The following is an 11,290-nucleotide window of genomic DNA, read 5'->3' on the forward strand; positions in this document are numbered from 1 at the left end:
TTTTCTCCAATTTCTGACATAAACGTTTCGGGATAATCCTGTTAAAAGCACTCCCAAAGTCGAAGAACATTATCCTGATCTCAGACCCCGGCTCGTCCAGATGCATGTATACCCTGTGAAGCATATAAAGAATCGCATCCTCCACACCCAGACGTGGTTGGTATGCAAATTGTAGAGGGTCAAGATACGGTTCAACTACTTCAGCAAGATGTCTCAAAATAAAACGCTCAAAAACCTTCATAATTATTGGTGTTAACGCTATCGGGCGTAAACGACCCCCATAGTTTTGTGACATCATCATTAGCAACATGTAAATGTATAGAGATGCTGTTGTGACATCATCATAATGTATAGCCCCTTGCATATGACCATATACTCACCCGAGCATACAGCCGCAAGCCAGAGAGAAAAGGGTTGAGTGCTCCTCATCCCTCCACTCTTCATTAAAAGCCGAGCTTCCACCGCCATAATACGGCGAAATATAGGACACGTCGCCCAGCTTGGTCACAGCCTAGTGATATAGCATGTGCTCACCGCCCCTTGACCCGGTGCCATACTCGAGTATGAGGCCCATGATGTAGCCATTGCTAGGGCCGCCATAAGTTTGCATCACATTGCAAAAATAAAATAGCAAATAGAACACAACCTTGGAAAAAATAAACACTACTGTGAGGAGAAAAAGTAAAAGACAATTATAGTATCATCACTATACAGAACAACACTCAATGAGACTATTGTGACATCATTACCTAGGAATAAGACAAGCAATATTGGGATAGAAATCAGCCTTGGAAACTACAAATACTACTGTGACGTGAACACATTCTAAAAAGCAAACAAATCTTTTATTTTTACATCAACACAATAGAACCTTTACTAGAATAAAAGACAAATAATATTGTGAAACATTTAAGAAACAACATAAATATACAAAAGTATAAGATAAATGACCCCCTCGTTTATCTTATCTCTGTTTTGCTTCTCTTTGCTACTTTGGTAATTTATGTATCTCACTTTTCCCTTGTGTTTTCTTCAGGTCTTATTTTGCAACATTTGTTACAAATGTCTCAAAAATGTCGCACAAATGTATCAGGTCACTTCTTCCCATTTTCTAAATTTTTTAAGTTTTAAGTTTTTCCAAGTTTTCCTTAAGCATGGTTTCATCTGGAGTTTTTTGCACCAAAAAAGTTTGCAAATTTTGGACAATTTGGAAAGATAAATGTCATTTGAGACATTGGAACATATTCATCAGGGCCTCTGCGCCACATCAGGGGCCTCTAGCCTTCATGCCAGTGGGATGTGAAGGGGTGTAAAGGGGAGGTGTGGGTGGCCGAGCGGAGGGCGCAGCAGGCCCGGAGTGGGCCAGCACGGGGCCTTACTGTCCCCGCGCCGGTGCACTTGGTTCTGCTGGCGACTTTTCACATGTGAAAAGTTTCCAGCTGAAGCCTCTTTAATGTATCACACTGTGAAAATGCATTGGCGGGTCTATCATAAATATCCCCCATTAAGCATATCTGGAATAGAATATAAATGTGTCTTACTGACGATAAACTAATGTCCAGCAGACTTCAGTGTTCATTTCAAAAAGTTCCCAAAAAGGTGCAAAAATTGCAATGCGCCAAAAAAAATCTAGAAAAAAGGAAGAGAAATAAAGATAAACGACCCCCAGTGACAACATCATAATGAGACACAGCTTAGAAATAAAAGCACACCATTGAGACTTGATATAGAACACAGCTTTGGAATAGATGTTATTGTGACCTTAACATAATAGAACACATCTGAGGAAGAAAGACAAACTCTGAGGTGAAATCATAATGCTCTAGATACAGACGAGAACACAAAACAACCTAGAAATAAACACAGACACTATTGTAGGATAAAGTTCCTAATGTATCCCACTCTTGCGCTATTAAAATCAAACAATAACCAAAAATTATTTGAGGTAAAGATGACATCAGTGCAAATTCATAGACACAAAACTTTCTCAGTTCCAAGAAACATAATTGTTTGATATTTCAAGGTAATCATCTATTTTTCTTGTTACTTGGGTTGATTTTAGACAAGTATTTGGAGTTATAGGCGATCCCCTACTAAGGACACCCAACTAACTAACCCGACGACCCCTAGTTACAAACGGACCTCTCTGAACACTGTGACCTCTGATGAAGTTCTCTGGATGCTGCAATGATCAGCTGTAAGGTGTCTGTAATGAAACTTTATTGATAATCGTTGTTCCCATCACAGCAAGTTACAATTATAAAATATACAGTTCCGATTTAGATACAAAATCAACTTAAGAACAAACCTAAAGAACCTATCTTGTACGCCATCCCAAAAACGCTGCTGTGCTTGAAGCTGTGATTGACAGCAAACTCTGTAGAGTTTAGTTATTTGTTTGGCTGAGCTGAGAGTGTGTTCTTGAAAAATTGTGTCTCACATTTACTAATAACAGTACAGTCTGTACTATATGCCTTTTGCCTGTGTATGGTGCAGAGGGCGCCCGTTCCTCATGAATCTGGTGCCCCCTGCACTGCCCCCACTTTTATTTTGGTGCACCTTTAACATGGGGCGTGCAACACATTTCTGTCGGACTTTGCATGATAAATGGGGCGCACGGTCTGACTGAGCACTGGGACGCCCAATTCAGTGCAGATAATTTGTGTCGCGTGAAGAATAGTGCAGCCGCAACATAAAAGGGTTGCTTCCGACACATATGTGGTGCAGATACTTCTTAAATACCTGTGCAAGCAGTTTGCACTGAGAATAACATGCAAAGTCCGACAGAAAACTGGTGCACGGCCCTTAATAAATGTCGGTAATTGAGTCCTAATTCTAGACCCACCTAGCTGTCCCTACTTACTTGCTGATACTACCCTTGAAGTATGTGGCAACTGGCCAATTTCCCTTCCTGCGCCAAAGATAGAATACAAAGTCAAAAACAGGACAAATAAATAAATACAGAAGTAATAGATACAGAAGAACAGTCGTACAAATAATTGTCAAAACCAAGAGAACAAGGCAGTACAGGATCAACAGACAAGCAGAAGTTCAGAAGATAAGCAAGGCTCAAAAGATCAAAAATATGGAAGTCTAGAGAACAAGTAAGCTCCAACTAAAATTTGTAGCAAGCAATGGAAAGTGGAATGGATAGACAATCCTCTTATAAAATACTAGCATGGAAGGAATGTGAGAAGAGAAGGCATCTGTCCAACAGTCAGGAGTGGAATAAAGCAGTGTTCAGACTAGAGAAAGACAGAATGCAAACTTACAAAATCACAGTCAGCAGTACATCTTATTTAGACTCAGAGGATGGTGCTAAAGTCTGAACAGGCAGAGATGTATAGACACTGTATTTTTGCTGTTGACAAAAATGCTAATGCCAAGATGTTAATTTATTCATACATCACCAAGAGGGATTACAAAGACTGGTGATAAAGAAATCTAAACAAAAATAAATAATAATATCTTCTAAGGCAAATATTCCAGCAGAGCTGACAAGTCCTCTTTAAGGCTGTAGCGCACATCAAGATAGCGTTAAGACGCAGCTAGTATTCTCTTGACAGCTAAGACAAGACATCTATACAGGAACATCAGTATGGCTCAGGAGTGCTGGGGATGAGCCGATCGGGTACATTCCCTATAGATGGCTCCTCTCCATCCAACCAACAAACACAGAAGGTATAATGTTTGATCATGAATGGCCCACCCCCTTTATTATTCATTCACTATTATATCAGTCTTGGCTTAATTTATTTTAATTTTATAGCGCTTTACTTAATCATGAGCATATATTATTCATTCCTAGAGTAATCTGTCCATGGAGATATAGCCGGAGCAACAGTCAGTGAATCTTTGTGAAAGGAAAGTGCAACAAATGACAAAATAAATCTGAAAGAAAAAAAAACAATAGGTCTGACATGTGAGGCGATTTAATCCTCGGGATGCTCATTCCATTAGTGACAGTGGGTATTCTCCACATTGCAATCCTCCAGAATGGAAAAGCAGTGTGGTGTAAAGTGAAAGACACAGCAGCATTATTCATGGGATCTCTAAGAATAACACCGCACCGGCCAAATGCTGACAACATTGGATTCCTTCTTTGGGATTGTTATACTTCTTATTTTGTGTGTTTGTTTGTTTGTTACACTTTCTTTTCTGACCTAATTTTACCCAATACAAGCTGTTTTAGCCATTGCGACAAATGGATTAGATGTATATGCATCCGTGATAAAAAAAATCTGCCATACAATGAAGTACAATAAGTTGAAAGGCTGGAAGAAGAATAGCAAATCAATAAGCTTTTTGCCAAGTCATTGGTTTCACAGTTACTATTATTCTCGTTGCTCGCCAAGTAAATTCCTTTCTGCCAGCGACAAAATTAACCATTTAAGCACTGTTGCTAAATCCTCTTGGGGAAAAACCTGCGGTGTCTGTGAATAAGCAAACTAGGACAACTATACATAACAGCACAAGGAATCTCAAGGGATCCCCTGAGGAAGTTTCTATGTGTAGAGATACACATGAGGGTTTGTGTGGTTGATACAAAACTTGACCCCTTCTGGAATGGTTATTCACCTTTAGTATCTGGTTACTGGGTGATATTTAGCTTTGTTGTTCTACTGGAATGTAATATTATACATATATATATATATATATACAGGCAGTCCCCAGGTTACATACAAGATAGGGTCTGGAGGTTTGTTCTTAAGTTGAATTTGTATGTAAGTCGAAACTGTATATTTTATAATGGAAGTTCTAGACAATTTTTTTTCTTTTGCCCCAGTGACAATTGGAGTTTCAAAATTTTTGGTGTAATTGGACCAAGAATTATCAATAAAGCTTCATTACAGACACCTTACAGCTGATCATTGCAGTCTGGGACTATAGTAAAGCATCCAGAGAGCTTCACCAGAGGTCACATGGGGCAGAGGGGTCCGTCTGTAACTATGGGTTGTCTGTAAGTCGGGTGTCCTTAAGTAGGGGACCGCCTGTATATATATATATATATATATATATATATATTGTATATGTCCCCCCATGATTTGTAAAGCGCTACGTAATTTGATGGCGCAATATAAATAGAGATTATTATTATTATTATTATTTTGTATTGCTGTTTCATTATTACATCTATATTTTTGTATCTGTATTTGTTATGATCAATATATTATATAATGTAATAGTGCAAAAATCTTTTTTTTTAATTTCAATGGAGATATACTATGTTTGCTTGGTTTTCCAGGATGTGTGGAACAAACCCCCTACCAAGTTCTTGTAAGTGTACACAGTCAAATTGATATTGTTTTGAAGTTAGAGGGTAGTCACAAAAAATATTGATCTTATTTAAATATCAGAACTCGCTAATGGCTTTGTGCAGTGTTCTGAGTTTTAGCCACACCCAGAGTTTATTTCTTGAAGCATTGATTGACAACTGCCTTGCCGTTTTTCCTGGGAGCCCAGGTGCTGTCACTTTAGAATTCAGTTGTGTACCACCTTTGAATTGAGGGATATGGCTGATCTATTCAGCCGATGTGGGCGGCGTCCAAGAACTCCTTTGTATATCTGCCCAGTTCCATTAGACCTTGCTGGTTTTACTAGTCTCCTGACACTTTTGTCCCATCTAAGCTTGCTGTTGCTATTGCTTTTGCAATACTATGTATGCAATTTGATTCTGTGCTTTGCTGCCATCTAGGATTTGACCTGGTTCTGTCTGACTTCGCCTTTCTATCTGTTATCTATTGTTTGTCTCTCTGTGTTTGTCTCTCTTGTCTTCTTTCCTACGCGCTCAGTAAGTGAAGGGATTGTTGACCAGAAGTCCCAGACCAATAGGGTTCTTGAGACTTGTTAGGTAGTTTACAGGGTTTGTGGTGAGTCTAGGGTCCTTACCCCCTTCTCTTTCATAAAAATAAATGTCTCTTTCATTTACTTGATAAAAATTGCATTTAATTGATAAAAATAATCTATTAACATTAGTGATAAGTCAGAGTACAGGTTCTGCATTCAGCTCACCCAGAAATGCGATTAATTGGCAGCCAATCAACCAGATTTTATCCCATAACATAACAACATGGCTGTGATTGGCCAAGTGGAACACGTGACCCCCTGTATAATGGGGGGGGGGGTCGCAAGTCCCGGCACCAGTAGAACCAGGGGAAAGCTATGGAGAGCCAGCTGTAGTTAGGGACAGTCATACAGGGACTGCCCTATTGAGGGACAGCTAGACATATTTAATAATTCGCCTTTTTCAGGGCAGTTACAATAAGTGTGTATTTATGCACATGCCGTCTTTTAGCACAGTGACAGTAACTGCATGTGTAAACCCATTTGTCTTCTAGCTCATCGATAGTAACTGTGTGTGTATACCTATACCGTCTTCTAGCACAGTGACAGTACCTTTAAGTGTATTCTTATACCGTCTTCTAACGCAGTGACACTACCTGTGTGTGAATACCCATACTGCCTTCTAACACAGTTTTTTAATTTTATCTTATTGTTTTAAGTATTTTCCTTACCATACTTTTTGCAATGTCCTGTTATTATGCCCATTACTATCCTCTTTTCATTTTGAAGCCATATTTGGTTCACAAAGTTCGGGTTGGGGTCAAGTTTGATAGAGGTTCATTCAAACTGGTTGAACGCTACCTTTTACTATACCCACTAACATTTCTATTTTTCAAGGCATTTCTTACTTTGCAGCATTTATTTTGCCATCTATCCAAAACTTTTAAATAGTTCTGTATCCCTATAGCGCATTATGACGTACATGTAAGTCTCCACTATAGCCTGGGCTCAGTAGCAGAGTACATGACAGCTGGGCTCCCACAGTAACAACTGAGATTGCCATACTCGTGATCCCGGCTATTTAACCCCATAGATGCTGCGTCATAGTGACTACAGCGTCTATTAAGCAGAGCCGGGTACTCACCTGGCAGGTCAGCATCCTCCATACAAGGAACGGAGGTGATGGCTGCTTCCTTGGCAGCCCTGGAGTCCTAAGAAGGTCCCCATGCCTGCCGCCAGTAGGTGCCTGTTATATCATGCTTTTGCAGAATGCATAGGCTGACTATGTAATATGCTGCAATACAAATGATCACTTGTTCGTGTCCCACCCTGAGATAAAAAAAAGTTTTAAAAAAAGTGTAAATAAAAAATAATAAAATTAATGAATAAAGATCTCCTAATGCCCCATCACATATAAAAATCTAATTTTACCCTAAAGAAAGTGAAAATCACCACAAAACACAACACATTGGGGCTTATTTACTAAGGATATTACTAAGCACTTTTGTCGGATATTCCAATTTTATGCTATGCTGTGCTATGAATATCTACTTGAAAAACAAAGAATTTAGAACTTGAGAATAGAAAAGTGAGAATTTTTCAAAATTTTTGACAAATTTCTATTTTTTTCAGAATTAAACGTTCAATGTTCAATGTTCAAAAGATATCATCCAAATATTACCACTAATTTGAAGTACAATGTGTGACGAAAAAATATTCTGAAAATTACCCGTACATGTTAAAGCATTTAAAGGTTCTAAACACTTATAGTGACACAGGGCAGAGTTTTAAAAAATCATGGTATTGGACTATTTTCAGGGTCTAGCCTTGTCACCTAAATACGCTATAGTCTCTAGATTAACCTGGATGCACCGGAAGGTTGCTCTTTGGTTGGCAGGCAGGAACTCCTTGCACTATGCACAACACTGGGGCAGATTTATCAAGCTGTCTGAAAGTCAGAATATTTCCAGTTGCCCATGGCAACCAATCACAGCTCCCCTTTAAAATATTCATGAGCACTGGTAAAATGAAAGCTGAGCTGTGATTGGTTGCCATGGGCAACTGGAAATATTCTGACTTTCAGACACTTGATAAATCTGCCCCACTGTGCTCAGTCCATCCAGCACATGGTACTGTTTTCACTGACTAAGCAAATCCCTGTGCAACTGACCTTAGATTATAGTTTCTGATGTTCTTACTCTGGCCCTGGAAAGCAAAATAGCAACTTACAGGACTTTGTACCCCGGACAACTTGTGGAGTGGACAACTTGTTACGCATTCAAGGTAACATCTGAGTTAGATATACATGAATGGTTCTGCAAGTGCTACGTTTGTGAAGTTGTGAATCCATAAGAACAATTGCTTAGACACACACGGACATACATGGACTTCCCCTGGTCGGAACTCAATAGTGGGCAAGATGCCTAGGTGTTGCTGCAGATACTAGTGGACTATGTTGTAGCACACTGCCCCTTCACACAGTTGCTCATTAGAGTTTATCCTTAAAGGACATCTACCATCATGTAAACTAAGCACACTGACATACTGGTGTGTGCTCCCTCAGACAAGATCTTCTATTTTTAAGCTTCTTATGTCCTTGATTTCAATAAAATAAGGCTTTAAACATTATGCAAATGAGCCTAAGGGGCTCCAGTATCTCTTACAGAGCCCCCAGGCTCATTTGCATAATTTTAAAAGGCTTTAAAAAAAACTCTTTAATCTTTATTCCTGGTGGTAAATGTCCTTTAACATATAAGTCTTAAAAATGTATTCCATAAAAAGCTGCTGTGCAAAGATCTTGACAGATAGTTAAACACAAACTCCTTTTCTGAAGGAAAAGTAAATTAAAAAAAGATCCATCAGCTTCATATGATAGTATACAAAATAAAAGGTATAGTAAAATATTTCCAAAAATGTGACATTTGTGAGACACTGCACTGCACAAACTTTTGTGAGACACTGTATGTAAAGCAACATATCTTAGATTATTCTCTTCCTTAAAGGGCTTTTCCCACGAACATAAATTAGGTCCTATCCTCAGGGTAGCGCCTAATTTGCTGATCGTGGGGTTCTCAGTGATGAGACCCCTACAGATCACAAAAACGAGGGGTCCGATGGGGTCCCATGTATTTCTGTCGGACCCCTCGTCGCTCTGCCGCACATGGCCGTTCTGCTCCATTAATCGACGAGCACCACGATCAGCGATCTCCGTCAGAATGGTCGTGCACGCCTATCAGCACCATAACTCTGACAGAGGGGCAAGGGTTCCGACAGAGGTATGCGGGACCCCAACGGACCCTCGTTTCCGTGATCTGTGGAGGTCTCATCACTTAGGGTAGTTTAGTTTCTCCAAATTGAGCCCTCAATATTGTGTCATTCTGGTCCTCCAGGTGTCTGTAATAGGCCAATAAAAGCTCAAATATGTAAAATATAAATGTGATAGACATGTATTTTTTTAAGCATATGTAACTAACAATCTAAAAAAATGAACTCTAAAAACTATTCAACTGAATAAATGTAACTGTTAAATATATCTAATATAAAGGAATTGCTCAGCAATTTTTTTTGAAAGGTTTCACACTGAAAGAAAAATGCATCTTCAACAGTAATAATTAAATACGTATTTTTCACTACACTCTCCATTTAAATAGGGTCATGAAATTCCTTTTCGTAGAAGACCAATAATGGCTTTTACCATCATATTTATTTTTACTAAAAGCATGCCTTGACCTCAAAAATTATGATGTGAAGTATAGGTTAAAAGATGCAAAAAAATCAAACTTTGTAACAATAAATTAATATTCCTAGGGATGGTATTAAAGATAGTTTCAGAAATATTACAGCAAAATTTTTTAAGTAAAGTTGGCGCTGTGTGGTTGAGGATTAGTGCTAAAAACAAGAGGAGTCCTTCCATATTGATAGGAACGTTGAGTTGGTCTTAAACTTTCTTAAAGGGGTTGTCCCACGAAGACAAGTTTCTTATATGTACTCAGCACATCAAAATAACATATTCTCTAATTCAGTGATTTTCAACCTTTTTTGAGCCGCGGCACACTTTTTATACTTAGAAAATCCTGGGGCACACCACCAACCAAAATAGCACAAAATGACACTAAAACAGTCATAAAAGGCCTCCCTTTACTAATAAAAAGCCCCTGGCTGCCTCCCTTTACTAATAAAAAGCCCCTGGCGGCCTCCCTTTACTAATAAAAAGCCCCTGGCGGCCTCCCTTTACTAATAAAAAGCCCCTGGCGGCCTCCCTTTACTAATAAAAAGCCCCTGGCGGCCTCCCTTTACTAATAAAAAGGCCCTAGCTGCCTCCCTTTACTAATAAAAAGGCCCTAGCTGCCTCCCTTTACTAATAAAAAGCCCCTGGCGGCCTCCCTTTACTAATAAAAAGCCCCTGGCGGCCTCCCTTTACTAATAAAAAGCCCCTGGCGGCCTCCCTTTACTAATAAAAAGGCCCTAGCTGCCTCCCTTTACTAATAAAAAGGCCCTAGCTGCCTCCCTTTACTAATAAAAAGGCCCTAGCTGCCTCCCTTTACTAATAAAAAGCCCCTGGCGGCCTCCCTTTACTAATAAAAAGCCCCTGGCGGCCTCCCTTTACTAATAAAAAGCCCCTGGCGGCCTCCCTTTACTAATAAAAAGGCCCTAGCTGCCTCCCTTTACTAATAAAAAGCCCCTAGATGCCTCCCTTTACTAATAAAAAGGCCCTAGCTGCCTCCCTTTACTAATAAAAAGGCCCTGGCTGCCTCCCTTTACTAATAAAATGCCCCTGGCGGCCTCCCTTTACTAATAAAAAGCCCCTAGATGCCTCCCTTTACTAATAAAAAGCCCCTAGCTGCCTCCCTTTACTAATAAAAAGGCCCTGGCTGCCTCCCTTTACTAATAAAAAGCCCCTGGCGGCCTCCCTTTACTAATCAAGAGCCCCTAGCAGCCTCCCTTTACTAATAAAAAGGCCCTAGCGGTCTCCCATTACAAATTAAGAGCCCGTAGCGGCCTCCCTTTACAAATTAATAGGCCCTAGAGGCCCCCCTTTACTATTTAAAAGGCCCTAGAGCCCCCCTTTACTAATTAAAAGGCCCTAGAGGCCCCCCTTTACTAATTAAAAGGCCCTAGAGGCCCCCCTTTACTAATTAAAAGGCCCTAGAGGCCCCCCTTTACTAATTAAAAGGCCCCAGAGGCCCCCCTTTACTAATTAAAAGGCCCTAGAGGCCCCCCTTTACTAATTAAAAGGCCCTAGAGGCCCCCCTTTACTAATTAAAAGGCCCTAGAGGCCCCCCTTAACAAATAAAAAGCCCCAGCCTACCTTTACTAATTAAAAAAAAACCCTAGCTACCTTCCTTATACAAATAATAACCCTATATACTTACCCTTGATGTCTTCTTCCGCGTACCTTCACTCCTAATGGCGATCCGCTCACCTTCTGTAGCTCCTGCATCGCGCGCCTCTGGTCACGTGACTTACGCGACCTGACGTCAGGTCGCGTCAGTCACGTGACATGGGC

Source organism: Engystomops pustulosus, chromosome 8 (genome assembly GCF_040894005.1).
Source record: "Engystomops pustulosus chromosome 8, aEngPut4.maternal, whole genome shotgun sequence".
Taxonomy (NCBI): Eukaryota; Metazoa; Chordata; class Amphibia; order Anura; family Leptodactylidae; genus Engystomops; species Engystomops pustulosus.